The sequence below is a fragment of the Carcharodon carcharias genome, chromosome 3 (genome assembly GCF_017639515.1).
Source record: "Carcharodon carcharias isolate sCarCar2 chromosome 3, sCarCar2.pri, whole genome shotgun sequence".
NCBI lineage: Eukaryota > Metazoa > Chordata > Chondrichthyes > Lamniformes > Lamnidae > Carcharodon > Carcharodon carcharias.
In genome coordinates this window covers 133,811,616-133,820,437 of record NC_054469.1, presented here as the reverse complement: position 1 = coordinate 133,820,437, position 8,822 = coordinate 133,811,616, and positions in this window count along the sequence as shown.

Sequence of the window (8,822 nt, the reverse complement as noted above, 5' to 3'; positions counted from 1 at the left end):
TCAAAAATTGGATCTGTCAGAAATGCGGTGGGGCTTACACATCCGGGTCCTGCTTGCCATTTTAAAAGTTTGCAGAGCCTACCAGACTCTGTGAAAATCTAGCCCATAGAATCTACAGTACAGAAACAGGCTGTTCGATCCAAGCCTCCACCCACCCCTCTTCATCTAATCCTATCAGCATTATGTTGTTTTCCCCAACTACTTCTGATGGTAGCAATTTCCACATTCTTACCAATCTTTGAGTAAAGAACCTCCTCCTGAATTCCCCTTTATCTGGTCACTTCTCAGTTTTCTCTTTTCAAGAGAGAGAGAATGAGCTACAGCTTGCTCACTTTTTCCAGATAGGTATATCCTCCCAATTTTGGTATTACCCTTGTAAATATTTCTTGCAAGTTCTCCAGTGCCTCTATATCTTTTCTTATAATATGGAGACTAGAATTGTGGTGCTCCAGGTGTGGTCTACCCAAGGTTTGATACAAATATAACTTCCCCATTTTTCAATTCTACCCCTCTAGAAATTAACTTCTATCTTTTTTATGAGTTTACTAACCTGTGTTGATACTTTTAGTGAATTGCCTTCTTAAAGTACAAAATACAGTTAACAGAGGTAATCCAATAAGCATGCACATAATTTTCTATTGTATAATATCTGGATTAACTGAAAAATTAGCTGAATGTTGTTAATCTTTAATACTGAAACTGAAGAACTGCTTTCTCTATATTCAGTAAAAAAAAGATAAAACGGGGGGGTGGGGGGGTGGAGAAGATGATTTTGTCAAGTCACATTTTACTCTTTACTCATATTTGTTAATCTTTATGAAAAAAGCCATATATAAAATATTATTTAAATATCAAATCCATGGTTATTTCTATCAAACTTTTATTGCATTTAGTAATGATTTTATATGCACGGTGATGGTATGGTGCTATGGTTTGAATAGTTTGGGGTGTATTCTAATTTATTTAGCACGTCAATATAGTTTTCTGTCATGCCCAGAAGATTCATAATCTCCTTTCTTTCGGAACAAAGCAACATAGGATCAGGAAAAAGCCATTCAACCCTTCAATTTTCACCATTCACAATTAAATGAGATCATGGCTGATCTGTATCCTAACTCTAATTACACCGTTTGACTCCATACACATGGCTAACAAAAATCTATTGATCTCAGTTTTAAAATTAGTGATTGAGTTAGCATCTATTGCTTTTTGTGGGAAAGAATTCAGCCATTGGGTGAATGACTTGGCTCGAAGTTTAAAGTTATGTACTGCTTTCCTAGATGTCCCCATGTTAGGAACTAGAGTTAATTTTAAGTAAATGATATTTGTATTGGTGGGTGTTAGGAATAATCTATATCTTTAAGTTTAAGTTTATTTTATGTGCTTTATTTGTGGGTTTAAAGGGTGAAACCTAGGTCTAGTTTCAATTCGAGGTATTCTCTGTGAGATGGAGTCAGCAAGTCTGAAGTTTTGTTTGTATACCTGCATTTTAATGAGGTTTTATGACCCTTGAAGTGGAGAGCTGTGTTTCAAGGAGGGGTTATTGGTTTAGGGAAGTCAAAATAAAGTAGAAAAAAACTGTGCTGTTGCCTAGCAACAAGGGGCCCACAGAGACAGAGAAACAGAAAATAGTTTAAGTTCAGTTGGTGATTATGCCATGAGGTGAAGGGAGCAGTTCAAGTCTCTTTCTAGCTGGACATACAAGCAGATGTTGAGGAAAATAGGTCTAAGAATATTAGATGAGTTGCTCTAAAGTTAAAGTAGCAGTGAATATCAAAAGAGTTCTGGATCTCAAAGGAGATACCAGGTTGTCAGTGGTCTACTGGGAGAGGGAATTGCAGGGAGCAGCTCATAAAGGAAAAAGAGAAAGATCCCAAGAAGACCTTTAAGTTAAGTCAAAGGACAAGGACAGGAACCTGGAACAGACCCTGTTCAGTAAAGTTAAAGTAAGGAGCAGATGAAAATTCTCTGAACTGAAGAGAGAAAATTGCAGGGAGCAGAATCAAAGCAAAGTGGGCTTGTGAGAAGCCAGAAGATCCGAGAAGACAGCCAAAGTTGCTGACACCTTTCTATGGTCCTGTGAAGCAGTGGTGTTCTATTGGCATGGCTGAGTCTCCGAGAGATTGTGTGGAAGGCGAAGCTTGAATGCATGTGATGATCCGGGGGAGAGAAACACCGGAGGGAGATGTCAAAGCCTGGAGATGGATCCTTGTTGAAGATGTCTGAGAGAAAGCGTCGTTTAAGAGAGGATTCCAAAGTGACTCCTTCAAGTGGTTACTGGAAGCCCTCGTGTGAAAGACTGACTTTCTGTGAGACTGATTGGTTCGCAGTGTAATGAGCAGCTGGGGGAATTGATGAGAGATCCATAGCGTCTGCTTTGGGTGGCTCTGTTACTTGATCTTAGAGTGTGGTGTGTCTGACCATAAGTCGCATATTGGTTTACATGGACTGTATACTTACTGTGAACATTAAGATGTTGATAAGATAGATTTTTTTGTAACTTGTGTTGCTCTTACGGAGCTATATGTATCTGTAAAGGTGTGGTTGTGGGTGAAGGAGAAGTGTGATATAGTTTATCTTTATCTTGTTTAATAAATGTTTTATTCTTTTGTTAAAAGTACATTGGCAGTTTCTATGGGTGGAATTTTCCCAGATTTGCACTAAGTGCAGAAGTAGGCTGGTAAAACGGAGTCCTACCTGCCGATGAAAATGACGGGTTTTCATACCGTACCATCCTGAGCCTGTTTCATTATTTATTCACTTCCACAAAACATGCTGTTTCCATGGCGGGCAGGCATTCCTTCGCACGCCCTCCATGACCTCGCTGTTGCATCATGCCGGCTGCAATGTTTAAAAGGCAGCGGCCAGCACAGTGCTCATCGTTCACCAGCACTGCCCGGGAGACATGGTCAGCAAAGGAAAAAAGACCGCAGCCCCCTGACTTCAATGACGGGTCCCTCAAGCAATTGCTGGATGCCATGGAGGCTGGCTAGGATGTGCTCTACCCCATCTCTGGCCGCAGGATGCGCAGCAAAGTCATCAACCCGGCTTGGGAGGCGGTGGCAGCGGTGGTCAGCATGAACGCTCTGTAGAGGAGGACAGCCACCCAAAGCCACAAAAGGATAGACGATTTCTTCTGTCCCATTAGGGTAAGTCAGTCTTTTCATCACTCCTGATTCATACACTCACAAACCTATCATGCACCCACAGGGCATTCACTCACTGCCGGCGCAAGGGATATCATCATTCACTCTCTCACACACACCAGCATTGTCCTCAGCCCTTCCATGGGACCACTCATCACACACACATACCTGGCAAACTTATCACCAGGCCTGGCAGACATCCTGATACATTCTCCCCATCTCTGTCCATGCAGGACAAACTGGCTCACAACAGGAGGGAAAGGTCGCAGACAGGTGGAGGGATGCTGGAGATCAAAGTTCTGACAGAATTCGAAAACAGAGCCATCCAGCTGGCCAGCAATGAATGGGACCGGTCCTGTTCTCACGGAGAGGTCGGCGCTGCTCCACCAAGTGAGGATCCAGCAGTGCAACATCCATCAGACAACAATGCCCTGAGTGATGTGTCCCCTTTCGCAGGCCACTGCCTTGCACTAATTATCTCTCCTTGCTTTCGCAGGCACATCTGCCAAACAGCCAACAGAGTCCATGACCCAGGGACTCCAGTCAAGCTCCGAAGAAACCTTTGAAGAGGAATCTGGGGTGTGAAGTCCCATCACAGCGCTCACACACACCTAGATTACAGTAGCCTTGGGATCACAATATGGTGAACACATCTCACTGTCTGATCCACAGCAGGTGGAGGCAGGGACTTGCCAGGTCCCCGGCACTGGGAGAACTGCTGGAGGCCAGAACGTTGCTGAGTCCGAGTCAGATGATGAGCCTCTCAACTCAGCCATATCAGAATTGCTGGAGCTACAAAGCAAGCATCAGGAAGGGATGACTAATGCACTCCTCAGATTGCAAGGCATGATGGAGGAGTCTGTCTGTCTTCAGGCTGAGGTGATAGCACCAACATTGTAATGCACCAAGGTCAATGCTGGCAGGATGGCGGCTGTCATGGAGACCTTGGTCCAGGACATCACTGCTGCACAGCTGCGTGGTCTTAACTCCATCGATGTTGCTATAGTTGGCCTCCAACAGTGTGTGCACGAGAGGGGTGCTGGGCAACTCGATCTCACTTCAGCTACCCCTTCTGCTCACAGAGTCAGCCAGGGGCCCTCGGACACCCGTAAGGAGGAGGGTCAGCAAGTGCATACTCCGGGGCCATCCACCCAGGTGACCCTGGGAGTGAGCGACCCATCCAAATCCCCTCTTCCTTTTTTTAAAATTCATTCACAGGATGTGGGCTTCGCTGGCTGGGCCAGCATTTATTGCCCATCCCTAGTTGCCCTTGAGAAGGTGGTGGTAACCGCTGCAGTCCATGTTTTGTAGGTATATCCATAATGCTGATAGGAAGGGAGTTCCAGGATTTTGATCCAGCAATAGTGAAGGAACGACAATATATTTCCAAGTCAGGATGGTGACTGACTTGGAGGGGAACTTCCAGTTGGTGGTGTTCCCATCTATCTGCTGCTCTTGTCCTTCTAGATGATAGTGGTCGTGGGTTTGGAAGGTGCTGTCTAAGAAACCTTGGTGAATTCCTGCAGTGCATCTTGTAGATGGGACACACTGCTGCTACTGTGCGTCGGTGGTGGAGAGAGTGAATGTTTGTTGATGTGGTGCCAATCAAGCAGACTGCTTTGCCCTGGAAGGTGCCCAACTTCTTCAGTGTTGTGGGAACTGCACTCATCCAGGCAAGTGGGGAGTATTCCATCACACTCCTGACATGTGCCTTGTAGATGGTGGACAGGCTTTGGGGAGTCAGGAGGCGAGTTACTCATTGCATAATTCCTAGCCTCTGACCTGCTTTTGTAGCCACAGTATTTATATGGCAAGTCCAGTTCAGTTTCTGGTCAATGGTAACCCCCAGGGTATTGATAATGGGAGATTTGGTGATGGTAATGCCATTGAACATCAAGGGACGATGGTTAGATTCTCCCTTGTTGGAGATGGTCATTGCCTGACACCTGTGTGGCGTGAATGTTACTTGCCACTTGTTAGCCCAAGCCTGGATATTGTCCAGGTCTTGCTGCATTTGGACATGGACTGCTTCAGTATCTGAGGAGTTGCGAATGATGCTGAACACTGTGCAATCTTCAGCGAACATTCCCACTTCTGACCTTATGGTGGAAGGAAGGTCATTGATGAAGCAGCTGAAGAAGGTTGGGCCTAGGACACTACCCTGAGGAACTCTTGCAGTGATGTCCTGGAGCTGAGATGACTGACATCAAACAACCACAATCATCTTCCTTTGTGCTAGTTATGACTCCAACCAGTGGAGAGTTTTCCCCCTGATTCCCATTGACTCCAGTTTTGCTAGGGCTCCTTGATGCCACACTCAGTCAAATGTTGCCTTGATGTCAAGGGCAGTCACTCTCACCTCATCTCTGGAGTCCAGCTCCTTTGTCCATGTTTGAACCAAGGCTGTAACAAAGTCAGGAGATGAGTTGTCCTGGCGGAAACCAAACTGGACATCAGTGAGCAAATTATTGCTAAGTAAGTGTTGCTTGATAGCACTGTTGATGACTCCTTCCATTACTTTACTGATGATCGAGAGTAGACTGGTGGGGTGGAAATTGGCTGGGTTGGATTTGTCCTGCTTTTTGTGTACAGGGCATATCTGGGCAATTTTCCACATTGCTGGGTAGATGCTAGTGTTGTAGCTGTACTGGAACAGCTTGGCTTGGAGTGCGGCAAGTTCTGCAGCATAAGTCTTCAGTACTATTGCCGGGGCCCAAATCCTTTGCAGTATCCAGTACCTTCAGCCATTTCTTGATACCACGTGGAGTGAATCCAGTTGGCTGAAGACTGGCAACTGATGCTGGGGACTTCCGGAAGAGGCCGAAATGGACCATCCACTTGGCTCTTCTGGCTGAAGATTGTTGCGAATGCTTCAGCCTTATCTTTTGCACTGCTGTGCTGGGCTCCTCCATCATTGAGGATGGGGGTATTTGTGGAGCCTCCTCCTTCAGTTAGTTGTTTATCTACCACCATTCACAACTGGATGTGGCAGGATTGCAGAGCTTAGATCTGATCCGTTGGTTGTGGGATCACTTAGCTCTGTCTATCACTTGTTTGGCACGCAAGTAGTCTTGTTCTATAGCTTCACCAGGAGGCTTCCAAGCCCATGTTTGACCAGATGCCATGAGACTACAAGGGGTCCAGAGTCAATGTTGAGGACTCCCGGGGCAACTCCCTCCTGACTGTATTCCACTGTGTCACTTCCTCTGATGGGTTTGACCTGCTGGTGTGACAGGACATACCCAGGGATGGTGCTGGTGGTGTCTGGGACATTATCTGTGAGATATGATTCCATGAGGATGACTATGTCAGGCTGTTGCTTGACTAGTCTGTGAGACATCTTTCACAATTTTGGCACTAGCCCCCAGGTGTTAGTACGGAGGACTTTGCAGGGTTGACAGGGCTGAGATTACCGTTGTCATTTCCAGTGCCTAGGTCGATGCTGGCTGGTCCGTCCAGTTTCATTTTTTTTGTGTCCTTGTAGCAGTTTGTTACAACTAAGAGGCTTGCTTGGTCATTTCAGAGGGCATTTAAGAGTCAACCATGTTGCTAGCGTCACATGTAGACCAGACCAGGTAAGGACAACAGATTTCCTTCCCTAAAGGGCATTAGTGAACGAGATGGGTTTTTTACAACAATCCACAATGGTTTCAGGGTCATCATTGGACTTATAATCCCAGATTTTTATTGAATTCATGGCAGGATTCGAACCTGGGTCCCTGGAATGTTACCCTGGGTCTCAGGATTATTAGTCCAGTGACAATACCACTATGCCATCGCCTCCTCCTGTGACCTCCTCAGCTCCAGCTTCACAGGCCGAGGAGGGTGCCACTGCCACACAGCAGGACCCCAAAAGCAGACCAACATCCCCCAGGCCTCCGCCCTCCCCACAAATAGGGTGTAGCAGTCAGCAGGCTGTCTCCACCTCTGCTGTGAATGTCCAGGGAGCAACAAGACATAACGGCAGGGTTAGGAAAGTTAAGTAAAAGTAGTTGCACAGTCTAGACATGGGTGTTGATCACTTCGACATACTGTTCACTATTGTCAATAAACTCCCAAGAATGTCTCCCTGCCTGTGGCTCTTTGTTCTGATGAGCCATGTTCATGTCACTCAGATGTGAAACCTTTCTACGCAAGATAAAAGGCAGGTGTCTCATTCCAGGGCCTCTTCCCTGATCTCTGTGCAACCTTCAGACCACAGTGACGGCCCAGCCTCACACTCCCTGGAAACATTACTGATGCCTGCACCTCGGCGATGCTGGTCATTGCTGCCAGAATGTAGTGGGCAGACACCACAGAGTTCTCTCATACTATCTGTGTGCTGTCAGCACCTTTAAGATGGGGCTGGCTCCCATTACAGCAGCATTTGTGACTAGTGATGCTGTGCACCAGCTCCTGAAGGGCTGAGGTGCTGAAGGCAGTCACAGCATCAGATGTGTCAAAAGTTTTATGGCTGCGTCTCTGAGATGGTCCTGATCATGGAGCACAAGCGAGCTGCCCTCGGCCAGACAGGAGTCAGACATTCTCAGAGGCCATGTGAAGATCTATGGAGTGTCCTCCACGCATGTTGTCATCATCCTCGAGCAACTATTAGGACCTCCACTGCATCTCTATGACAGGAGCATTCTCACAGAGCGTATTGGCGCTGCCAGAAGCCAGACTCGAGTCAAACGTTCAGAACTGCAATGTGAGGATCTATGGGGTCACCTCACTGCATGTCGTCATCATCCTCCACAAAACTGGCAGCTATGAAGGCCTATCGAGCACCTGCCTCATCTAGCCAGTGCGAGAACCTCAACCGTGTAATCACCACCGAGGACCTCCTGACCCTCATCCCCATCGACATCCTCCTCATCTAAGGAGACCTCCAGCCCCTCCATCTCCTCCTCAGCCATTCCTCTCCCCGTTGTAACGCCAGGTTGTAAAAGATGCAGCAGACATTGTGTGAGATTCTCTGAGAACTGTATTGCAGGGCTCCACCAAACTGGTCCAGGAACTGGAACCGCATCTTCAGTGTCCCGATGGTCTGCTGCACCAAGTGCGAGCTGCTGTATAAGCCTCATTATAGCGTCGCTCTGCTGCAGTCTGAGGCAGCCGCATGGGTGTCATCAGCCACGGCCTCTGTCCTCAAGCAGCCAACCGTGCAGCCTCTGTGAACTCTGGACACCTGCAGGGATCTGTGAGCGACCAGGATGTAGGTGTTGTTCACAACTTGCACATTCCCTGGAAACCATGCACACACCTGTAGGATACGTTTCTGGTGGTCGCACACCAGCTGCAGATTCAGTGACTGGAACCCTTTGTGGTTGATGAAGTTCACCGAGTGTAGAGACCTGAGTGCCACATGAGTGCAGTCAATCGCACCCTGTACCTGTGGGAATCCCTAGTTCAGGGCAAATGCAACGACCCTTGCATCCTGGTTGTCCTGGTCCCAGGCGAAATACACATGGAGAAGATGGCATCCGTGAGCTCATGGATACATTTGTGGGTGGCGCATTGTGAAATCTCACAGAGGTCACCAGTGGAGCCCTGAAAGGAGCCACTGGCATAGAAATTGAGCACCATGGTCACTTTCACAGCCAGTGGCAGTAGATGCCCTCCATGTCCCCTTGGCGCCAAGTCCTGGAGAAAGTGGCAGATGTGAGCCACCAGGTCCCTTGCTGAGTCATTGGCGAC